Here is an 11202-nt window from a genome sequence, read left to right as displayed (position 1 = left end):
GCAGGAAAACTCAGAGATGGCAACTCACTTGTGTTATCATCCCCTATTACTTTTCTCCACTTGAATTGTGACAATCCACCTAAGTTTTTGGAATTGACATTTTAGTTAAATGTCAATTTCCAAAATTGTAAGTCCACACAAATGGTTAAAACCAAAAGACAATAAATATATTAAAGATGGACATACTCTACCCAAATGGTTAATTCCATGGGGTTCCTTAAGAAAATGTTATTTCCAACATCTGATGGGGCTAAAATTACAGGAAATGTTTATCTTGAGTGATATACTCCATTCAAAGACTTTTCTTTTTTGTTGTTGTTTTTTTTTGTTTGTTTTTGTTTTTTGTTTTTTTTTTTGAGACGGAGTCTCGCTCTGTCGCCCAGGCTGGAGTGCAGTGGCGCGATCTCAGCTCACTGCAAGCTCCGCCTCCCGGGTTCACGCCATTCTCCTGCCTCAGCCTCTCCAAGTAGCTGGGACTACAGGCACCCGCCACCACGCCCGGCTAATTTTTTGTATTTTTAGTAGAGACGGGGTTTCACCGTGGTCTCGATCTCCTGACCTCGTGATCCGCCCGCCTCGGCCTCCCAAAGTGCTGGGATTACAAGCGTGAGCCACCGCGCCCGGCCCCAAAGACTTTTCAATAGAGATTCTTAGGTATCTGAACCCCAGACAATGTACCTCTCTATTGTCATCTTCTCTGTAGTCCATTTTCCTCATTATGCCAATTCTCTGACCTCTTCCTCCCTAAATATGTAGTTAATAACTGAAGATAAAGATACAAAGGCTTACAAGTGACCCCTACATGATTCTAACTCAACTTGGGGGAAAAGCAAAGAATTGAGTCAGCCAAGCCTCTGATTTGCCCCTACACCACAGAATTACCAATTTGTTTGATACTATTTTCTAAATTAAATTGTTTTCACACTAAATTGAACAGCTCCAGCATCAACCAGGGCATCAAGAGTGTATTAGGAGTAGTTCTTGTCGGTAACTAGGTTAGGTTCACTATAAATTTTTAGGCCTTAGAACGGAACAGTCCCAGCTGTAAAATGTTTACCCCAATCACTCATAACCATGGCCCTGTGTGACTACCCTGTGTGTCTGTGAGCTTTTCAACAGCTCCACTGTTCCACTGACCTATTTATTTCTGTCTTTCAACTCCTTTTGCAGCAAGAGAAGAGAGAAAGTGTTGTAGCAACAGTAGCCTCATAATCCTAAATCCTTCTGAAGAGGAAAGTGATAATAATTAAAATGCAATTTCACTTGTGTTAAACTATTCATGGATGCAGGAATCAGCTTGTTAGAGAGTTGGTGGCAACCCACAAAGAAATGAACAACGGATTCTTCTTTCCCGGGCCCTTGAGTTTTTGACCAGGCTCCCTAGGATTTTCCAAGTTCTAAATGAGCCATGAGAGGGTTCCCAGGGGTTTCCTGGAGTGCAGAAGCAGGTGGAGAACTGCAATTAAAGCTCAACTGAAGGCGCAAACACAAAGACAGTTTAAGTTCAAAGTGCTTCCCCACCCAGGCAGTTGCTCAGGTGGGAGTAATTGAGGACAGAGAGGAAAGTGACAGGTGCTAGACGCCAGCCTAACAAGAACAGGCTTGAACTTTGAGGATCAGCAGGGCAGGAGAGCATTGCTCATCCTCTTTTCAGCAAAGTGCAAAGAGATGCTGTGTGCTTGCAACGTAAAGCGCACTGAAGATGCACCTAGATGTGGGGCTTCAGAGAAGAAAACTAAGGTGTGGGCCAGACAGACCTCCCTCCTCCAATCCTTCTAGATCCCAACACTACTCAACAAGCTGATTTGGAAAAATGATTTCCTTTACCCTGTGCCTAATGCCCTTAGACGTGAAAGGATGTTGCCACACCCAGATGTTTTAGACAATGTTGGGAGAGTAACACCAAGGCCATTCTTTTTACACCTATAACCCATTCTTTTTACACCTATATTTCCAAATTCTTCTGGGAATTATGTTCCTCATTTAAACTGAGCCATGGAGAGGCCATGAAACTAGCCTTGCTCACCCAGGCAATGTGTGCTCCAAAGCTGATCCAAGACCAAGAGGCATCTGGGGCTACAGATTCCTCTTCACCTTCCTTTTCAAAGAGGAAAGGAATTGAACTGCTCACATTAACCCCACTTGTCTGAGTCTGATAGAAGACCCTGCAGAAGAAGAACCACAGAGTTTAGAAAGGCACACTTCCCACCTTTCCTGACTTCTCCCTTCTACCTCCTTCACATCACAATCCCATGCATTTATCTCTTTCAAACTAACGAAATAGCACTATTAACCTATCAGGCATCCTTGACTGATTGATTGAGGAACGTTAATTTCATTGAAATAAGCTTGACCTCTAGAACCCAAACTGTTAGCAGCTCGATCCTTGGAAGCCAGTAACTGCTCTATCCCATAGAATCTCCAGTGGCATACTACATGCAAATTGTCAGATATTTTCCTCTATGTTGGGCACACGAATCGAATTGGATCATTATCTCTACCCTTCCTCGCTCTTCACACCTTTAAAGCTCTCCAAGGAGAAGGACCTATGAGTTTTCTTGGTTGGTGGCAGAGCATGCGGACATTGGCAAGTTGCCTTGTAAGAATTGAATTGAAAGAATCTGTAAAGAGGGAAGGAACCAGAAGAGATGATTTAAACAACCCTTTCCAGTTTAGTATTCCCTAATTCCATGATGCCTTTGAAAGGAATGCCTGTTTAAAGTCTCCTTTAACTGGAGGATTTAAGACTTGGGATTCAGATGCTGCTTCTCAGGAAGTGGATTTGGAACCAAGACCTAGGCTTCTAAAGTTGGTCAATGAGCAGAAGAACCAAGGACAAATGACAGACAGCAAACATCTTTTAGAGTAATTTGAAGCAATTATCATGAAACTTCTGATTCATCAGAGATCCAGCCCACCAACAATAAGACTTTTTAAAAGGAATTTGAGGCTGTTCTGCTGTTTAACACAAAATACGACAGAAATTGGTGTCACGGTCTATGTCCTTGTTACTACAAATAAGCAGGTACATTTCTCTCAAAATATCCAAGGCTTTTGTTGTAGAGCCAAAATTGATCAAAGGTTACTGCAGTCTAAAAACAAAAGAAAGAAAGGGAGAGAGAATTCTCCAGTTGCCCGGTTGCTAAGCAACCCTAGTCTGTTCTGGTAACTGGGTCTGGGGGTCTTTGCTTTCATTTGCGGCTGACTTTCACTCCATATATAATATATACCAGCATGTTTATTCTCCTGTAAATGCCCAGCAAATAAAAAGCGATAAAGCCCTTTCACTGAAATTATTCATGTGCTAAAAGCTTTTATCCACATCACTGGTGTGACTGACAATATCATACCAGCAAGCTTCCAGAATTAGTTCTTGTTCTGGCATTGTACTCCTGGGCTTTCTTTCTTTAATAAAAGAAAAAGAGCTACAGTTTTATTTAAGCTTTCTATAGGCTGGCATTACAGCTCTTCGGTACCAATGATTAAGATGTCATGTCTATTCCAGGCACATTTATTCTAGTGGCTGTCAACTTTCTAGAGAAACTACCTTTTACATGATTTTTTCCCCTTTAAAAACTTTGGTTTGCCTCTAGGACTAATCTGCAAGACAGAATTTGAATGAGTTACTTGTCCATTCTGGGAGCTTTTTAAGGAAATCTGAATGGCATACAATACCCTCAGCACTGTTTCTCAAAGTGTGTACAAATGATCACTTATGTCAAAATCAATATTCAGGGGTCAGGCCTGGGAATCTGATTTTCTCAATCGTCACCCATCATGCTCTCCTCATCAGGCGATTTTGATGCATGCCTGAATTTGAGCATTTCTGACTGAAAGAATGCCTAAATGGTTTTATTTGCACAAATTAATCAATCCTGTCAAACCTGTATTTTAAAATCAGAGATGGGGGGTGGTGTCTCTTCAGGCAAAGGCTTCAGGGTCCCTCAGAAATGACTGACTCTTAGAAATAACACTGTAGGCACTGGCAAGCAGACTGGCCCCTCTTGCCAGGGAAGGATGGCCTCCCACTAGACAGAAGCCTGACAGTAAAGATGGTCACACATGTGAGGCCTGGCTGAAGGCCACACACACAGAAGGGGAAAGCTTGCTGGTAAACTGTGTTGCTGGCCCAACCCCTTTCCCCTTTTCCTTTAACTAAAGATTTTACTTTGACACTAAAGATTAGTACCCAAAAGTATATGTAGTAGGTACAAATTTTCTAAGTCACAAATTCAAGTGTGAGAAAGTATCACATTTTTCCCCTCTAACAGGATTTGATTTCTCTCTCAATACCTTATTTCTACCAGATGGCCAGAAACATAGTCTTATTAATTCAGGGAAAACACTGTCGAATTTGGTGATATCTCAACCATTTCAGGTTTAAAACTCAGTCCCATTGAGGATTTCCCACCCTCTCTTATGCCTTCCTGGAGTTGATCCTACACTCCAGGAAAGGAGGGAGCAGGCCTTGTGCAATGTTGCTGTGGTCCCAGTAGAAACGAGTGTGGAGGGCCACTCTCTCTCTCTCTCTCTCTCTCTCTCTCTCTGTCTCTCTCTCTCAGCCTTTGCAGCTATCATGGGTGTCTCATCCTCCCTGGTTCTGGCCACAGGAAGATCCCTTGCAGGCTGGCCAACTCTCATTCTCCCACAGAGAACCCAGAGATTAAGCTGATGTCCTCCTCTCCACATACCTCCTCCCACCCTGATGGTTTGGAGAACTTGTCTATGACCCTTGCTGTGTCCCCAGGTGTTGTCTTGGAAGTTAGTCACATGAGTCCTCTCCACTCTCAGATTTCCAAATTTTAAAAGGAGTTTCAAGAAGAAGGAAGAGTCAGGTGCCCTGCCCTGAACCTAACTCCCTGTCTTCTTTCTCATCAATTTCTTCTTCTCTCCTCCAACCTAAAGTTTCCACCTCCTTGTTGGGGTGAACACTGGGGAAATAGGTGGCTCATGTCAGAAGCTGAGCTCTTAGAAGATTAAATCTAAAAAAGATAGGGATGGAAATGAGTGAGGGGTAAGTAAAGGAATTGCAGGAATAAAAATGACCACCTGCAAAAGATAGCCCTTCCCATCTCATCACACCACATGTACACTAGGTCCCTGGCACTGCATTTATTATGCAAAATGAAAATATACTGTCAACAAAAATATCTTTAAGTTTGCTAAGACTTTTGGTTAAGATGGAGCTCCTTGGTTAAATATCCAATAAGGTGCCTCTGCAGTAGATTTCAAAGTCTTTCTTATCTTGCTGTCAAGCTGTGGCAGTCAAGGAGACTTTTGAAGTAGCCTCCTGATTGATTGATTGATTGTACTACCATGGTTACATGGGACAAAGCTCCATCTCCAAGTGACTCAAGCTAAAGAGAGGAAATTACCAACTTGCATAATAGAGACATGTGGAGGTTTCAGGCACAACTAGATCAGGAATGGCAAATGATATTATCAGGGCTCAATTTCTCCATCTCTCAACTCTGCATATCGCTGCCTGACCTCATGCTATGAAAGATGATTGCTGGTAGCTCCAAATTCACAACCCCATAGCTGAACAATCCCAGTGGAAATAGGGATTGACATAGCTCTGGCAGAAAAGTCCTGGGGAAGGTTCTCATTGGCTTAGCTGGAGGTAAACTCCCAGCTCTGCACTAATCACTGGGCCAGAGCCATGGCTTTTTGGACAAAAAGGAACAGGTTCTGCTCAAGGAGTCCTGTGGCCAGGTGAGAAGGAGTGTTCTGGGCAACTAGCACCAAATGTCCACCACCCTGGACACCTCACTGCTATTCTTTCACCTCTTTGTACCAACAGAGTTGCTATTCCAAAGCATGAATAAAACTTCATAACCCCTCACCTCAATAGTCATTTCCACATTTAATAAACATTTATTGGACACCCACTCTGTGCCAGGCTCTGGCCAAGTCTTGAAAACAGCCATAAGCAAATAGATAAGGTCCTTCTAGGTGGGAGCCTACTTCTCAAGACACCCCTCCCAAGCCCTGATTTCTGTCTGTCTCTCCAGCCCCGTTTCCTTCTCCGGGCCAACAATCACCACCTGCAGCCATAGGGGCCTCGTCCCCACCCCATCTGCTCCAAGTTACACTGTTAGTCTGGACCAGGTTTTCTTGTCCACATATGCAGTAGATACTTCCCACCTGCTCTATCTTTCCCATCTAATTCATCCTTCAAGGCCAGCTCAGATGTCTCCTCTTCCTGGAGCCATACCTGATTGCCCATCTGGATTAATTGTTCCTCCCTCTGCACTTCCACAGCACTGGGGTTCTTATGCAGGTTTTGCATGTCTTCCATCCTGTCTGGTATTCTGGTTATTTGCATGACTGCTTTCTCCAATAGACTGTCATCCCTTGAAGGTCATGATGTCCCTTTAGCCCCTGATTCCCACCCCAGAGCCCCAGCTCTATGCTGTGAATATAACAGGCACCCACTAAACACTAGTTAAATAATAAAACAAAAGCTAAGCAAAAAAGTACTCCAGTGATATCTGTCCATCAATCTGCCCTCCCCTTGGGTATTGGCTGATGTTGAGCCAGGCCACTGTGTGAGGCACACATAGTTATAATATATCCCTGAGCTCCTCTGGTGAAACAAATGTGAACACCGTCATCAGTCTCCCCACTTCTAAACATGCTGTCCCAAAACCTGGTGGCAGAGCAACATGACTGAAGATGGGGCAGAGTTTCTCCTGTTGCCTCAGAATTCCAGTGAAGATCCAACACTGAAGACAAAATGTGTTAAAATAGTCAACATCCTTAGCTCAGAAAACTAGCAGTTGGGTTCCTTCTTCCTCAACATTCTTAGCTGAGAAAACCTCTGGCAGTTGGGATCCTTTTTCCAGAGCTGACTGAGAGGCATCATTTTAACAACATCCCTATCACCTCCAATCACTGTTGAAAAAGCATTAAACTGTAACAAGGGGTTAGTATTGGGGGAAGCATGTCGTTTCTAAGAATGGGAAAGGTAAATGAAGTGCTTCCCCTCCCTGATCCAAGAGAGGCAGCTTCATGAAACTTCCTTATGAAAATGGGAGTGTCTGTAGGAAGAGGGACTCTATTTACATAACTCAGGTCTGAAAAATAATCTCTGCAAAACCTCATAAAGACAAGGTCTCGACATCGTCCCGGACAACCCATGTGATCTCACTTCCCTTGTACTTTCCAGACCTTTTGTGAACTTGAGCACATTGGAACATGCTTGGCCTCCCTCAAGACACTGTGAGGCCAACTGGTGGTGATATCCAACGCTCATACAGCACTTTATACTCTTCAAAGGCTTTCACATATATAGTTGCTTATTTAATTCTCACATATATAGTTACTTATATAATATGCTTTCACATATATAGTTGCTTATTTAATTCTCATAGGAAACATAATTTACCCTAGATCAGACAGACAATTTGAGGTGGAATCACCTAGAACCAGCCATCCTAACTCCTGAATCAGCAATTACTCCTTCCATTGGAACATGCAGGTATGTTCCTGGGACTGTTTTTGGGTGATGCCAACGTAGATGTGCAACCACTGAGCAGGCCTGTGTATGACTGGCTGGTGCAGAACTAGTTATCTTCCCATCACTACTGCTTATTCAACCAAATCTAAGGCCTTTTTGTTAAAAGAATGATATTCCCATAAGGCAGAGTCTGTGATCTATACAATCACAACAATTTATATCTAGAAAGATTCTACTTTGTTTCAGGCACCAGGCTGACGTCTATTCTCTCTTATCTTTTCGACATTGAGAAGTAGACATCATGATCTGTCCTTTATAGACGAAGAAACCAAGGCCAGCACTCCTCTCTCAACACTGGACATCTGTGATTACCGGGGCCATGCTTGTCAGGTGTCTAAAACTTCTTCCTGTAGGCAACTCCCTTGGGTTGCATTGTTACCTGCAGAAGGTCCCCATTCAAATAAAAACCAGTTTGCCTGGAGAAAACACATAACACAGACAATCAGGAATGAGGAAGGCCTTGAGGAGATGGGACATTCAACAGATGCTTGTGATGAAGGAAAGAAGGTTGGCAGGAAGGTTTAGGGGCTCAGCTAGGTCTGAATAAGATTCCACTGTGAGACCAGGACCCCAGCATTAACAGAAATGTATTTGAAAACCAGACATAGTAGACTGGGAAGAAAGCTTCCATTGGTTCAGGTTTGCCCTGGGCCAGTCTTCTTTTACAGAATCAATCATTGAACAAATTAAAATCTGTGACTACTATAGTGCTTCTTCTCCTTCTAACAGGTCCCCGCAGCCACTAGCCTAGGAGTAAAAGGAATTCTCTTCCTGAATGGGTCACCATGACCAGCATCCCCAAAGAAATCCTCCAAGTCTTTGCAAGCTTCGAGTGGTTTAAATAGTCATTGTGTTCATACATTGCCCTCTTTCATCACCATCTTTTATGCAGCATTAATTATTTTTCCTTTTTGTTCACTGAAAAAGCTTTCAACCAGAGAGAATCCTAATTAATTTGAGGCAAGAATAATTTTTCCCACATCTTGCTGCTTCCAGTCTGTGATTAAAATGGACAATTTCAAAGTGACCATCTTCAAATCTCACGTATAATATTGAGTGGTTCTGCTAAACAGCTTTCAGATGTGCTGTTCATGTGTTATTTTGATGAGAGCTGGTGATGGTGTTAATTTCTGATAGAATACTACAGAATACTGGGTCCTCTTTTTAAGAGATATCTTTGTGTAACGGGAAGGACTCTAGCACCTCACTTCATCAGATCCAGTTAAGTAACTGAATGTCCTATATTGCTCATGGCCTCTCCTCTTCTGTATATTCTCGCACAGGTTGTATACCACATACCATACAGTATACAACTATATGGTATGGTTTCTTTCACATACCATATATTTTACCTTTCCAACTAGATTATAGTCTATTTCAGAGTGGGGCCAAACTTTTTCCTAACATAACAGATTGGATTATCTTGATTAAAAGTACCATCTGAATTTTGCTAGCTTGACTAGAAAAGAGAGATCATTTAATTTTTTTAAAAGGAACCTCGTTTGTGGGCCAGGTACAATGGCGCATGCCTGTAATCCCAAAACTTTGAAAGGGTGAGGCAGGAGATCAAGACCAGCCTGGGCAGCATAGTAGAACCCAGTCTCTATAAAAAAAAAAAAAAAAAATTTTTTTTTAATTAGCCAGGTGTAGTCCCAGCTGTTCAGGAAGCTGAGGCGGGAGGATCACTTGAGCTCAGAAGGTTGAAGCTGCACTGAGCCATGATGGCACCATTGCACTCCAGCCTGGGCCACAGAGTGAGATGTGAGATCCTCTCTTTCTCGCTCTCTCTCTCTCTCTCTCTCTCTCTCACACACACACACACACACACACACACACACACACACACACACACACACAGAATCATGTATGTTTCATGGCTTCCATGGGGGAATAACACTAGAAATGGAAAGCCATTCTGACCCCAAGAAGTGGGCATGCTGGGGTTCAAGTTTGGGTGTCATCTGCAGTTAGAGGATTAGCAAAGCCAGGGTAAAAGTGAAATTACCCAGGGAGAGAGTGTAAGGTGAGACAGGAACGAGAGCCTGGGGTAGTTTTTGAGCAATGCTATTCAGTGGCTACATGGAGACTTCAGCGGGAAGTGTTTCTGTGGAGTGATGGGGGTAGAAGCCAGGAGAGGTAAGATATGAAGGCAGGGTAAAGAACTGGAAACAGCAAATATGTGCAAGCCTTTTTTTTTTTTTTTTTTTTAACTTCAAGTTCCGGGATACATGTGCAGAACATGCAGGTTTGTTACATAGGTATATGTGTGCCATGGTGGTTTGCTGCACCTATTGACTCATCCTGTAAGATCCCTCCCCTTGTCCCCCACCCCGCAACAGGCCCTGGTGTGTTGTTCCCCTACCCATGTCCATGTATTATTGTTCAACTCCCACTTATGAGTGAGAACATGCAGTGTTTGGTTTTCTGTTCCTGTGTTAGTTTGCTGAGGATGACGGCTTCCAGCTTCATCCATGTTCCTGCAAATGAATGATCTCATTCCTTTTTATGGCTGCATAGTATTCCATGGTGGTGTATATGTACCACCTTTTCTTTATCCAGTCTATCATTGATGGGCATTTGGGTTGGTTCCATGATTTTGCAATTGTAAATAGTGCTGCAGTAAACATACGTGTGCATGTGTCTCTATAGTAGAATGATTTATATCATTTCAGGTATATACCCAGTAATGCGATTGCTGGATCAAATGGTACTTCTGGTTCTAGATCCTTGAGGGATTGCCATACTGTCTTCCACAATGGTTGAACGGATTTACATTCCCAGCAACAGTGTAAAAGCATTCCTATTTCTCCACAGCCTCGGTGCCATTTCTTGGCTTTTTAGTAATCACCATTCTGACTGGCATGAGATCATATTTAATTGTGGTTTCGATTTGCATTTCTCTAATGAACAGTGATGTTGAACTTTTTTTCATATGCTTGTTGGCTGCATAAATGTCTTTGAGATGTGTCTGTTCATATCCTTTGCCCACTTTTTGATGGGGTTGTTTTTTTCTTGTAAATTTGTTTAAGTTCCCTGTAAATTCTGGATATTAGACCTTTGTCAGATAGGTAAATTGCAAAAAAATTTCTCCCATTCTGTAAGTTGTCTGTTCACTCTGATGATAGTTTCTTTTGCCGTGCAGAAGCTCTTTAGTTTAATCAAATTCCATTTGTCAATTTTGGCTTTTGTTACCATTGCTTTTAGTGTTTTCGTCATAGTCTTTGCCCATGCCTATGTCCTGAATGGTATTGCCTAGGTTTTCTTCTAGGGAAAAATATGGAACACTTCATGAATTTGCATGTCATCCTTGCACAGGGGCCATGCTAATCTTCTCTGTATCGTTCCACTTTTAGTATGTGTGCTGCCAAAGGCAGCATAGCAAGGCTTTTAAGAAGTGTGTCTACCAGCTGGGCATGGTGGTTCATGCCTGTAATCCCAGCACTTTTGGAGGCTGAGCTGGGAGGATCACTTAAGTTCAGGAGTTCAAGACCAGCCTGGGCTACCAGGCAAAATCCTATATCAACAAAAAGTGAAAAAATTAGCCAGGTGTGGTGATGCACGCCTGTAGTCTCAGCTACTCAGGAGGCTGAGGTGGGAAGATGGCTTAAGCCTGGCAGTTGGAGGTTGCAGTGAGCCATGATCACACCACTGCACTCCAGCCTGAGCAACAGAGCCAGTCT

The 11202-nt window shown here is 42.9% G+C and overlaps 1 non-coding gene across 1 annotated transcript; it reads right to left on the bottom strand.

Annotated features, from left to right (window-relative positions):
• Positions 1-10792: 10792 nt before the first annotated feature.
• Positions 10793-10897, bottom strand: LOC116469948 (U6 spliceosomal RNA). The gene has a single exon (XR_004248398.1). It is a non-coding gene; the product is annotated as a U6 spliceosomal RNA (small nuclear RNA).
• Positions 10898-11202: the final 305 nt, after the last annotated feature.

Source organism: Hylobates moloch, unplaced genomic scaffold (genome assembly GCF_009828535.3).
Source record: "Hylobates moloch isolate HMO894 unplaced genomic scaffold, HMol_V3 SCAFFOLD_5, whole genome shotgun sequence".
NCBI lineage: Eukaryota > Metazoa > Chordata > Mammalia > Primates > Hylobatidae > Hylobates > Hylobates moloch.
The sequence above is the reverse complement of the archived record's forward strand: the minus strand, read 5'-3'. Positions and strand labels throughout refer to the sequence as shown.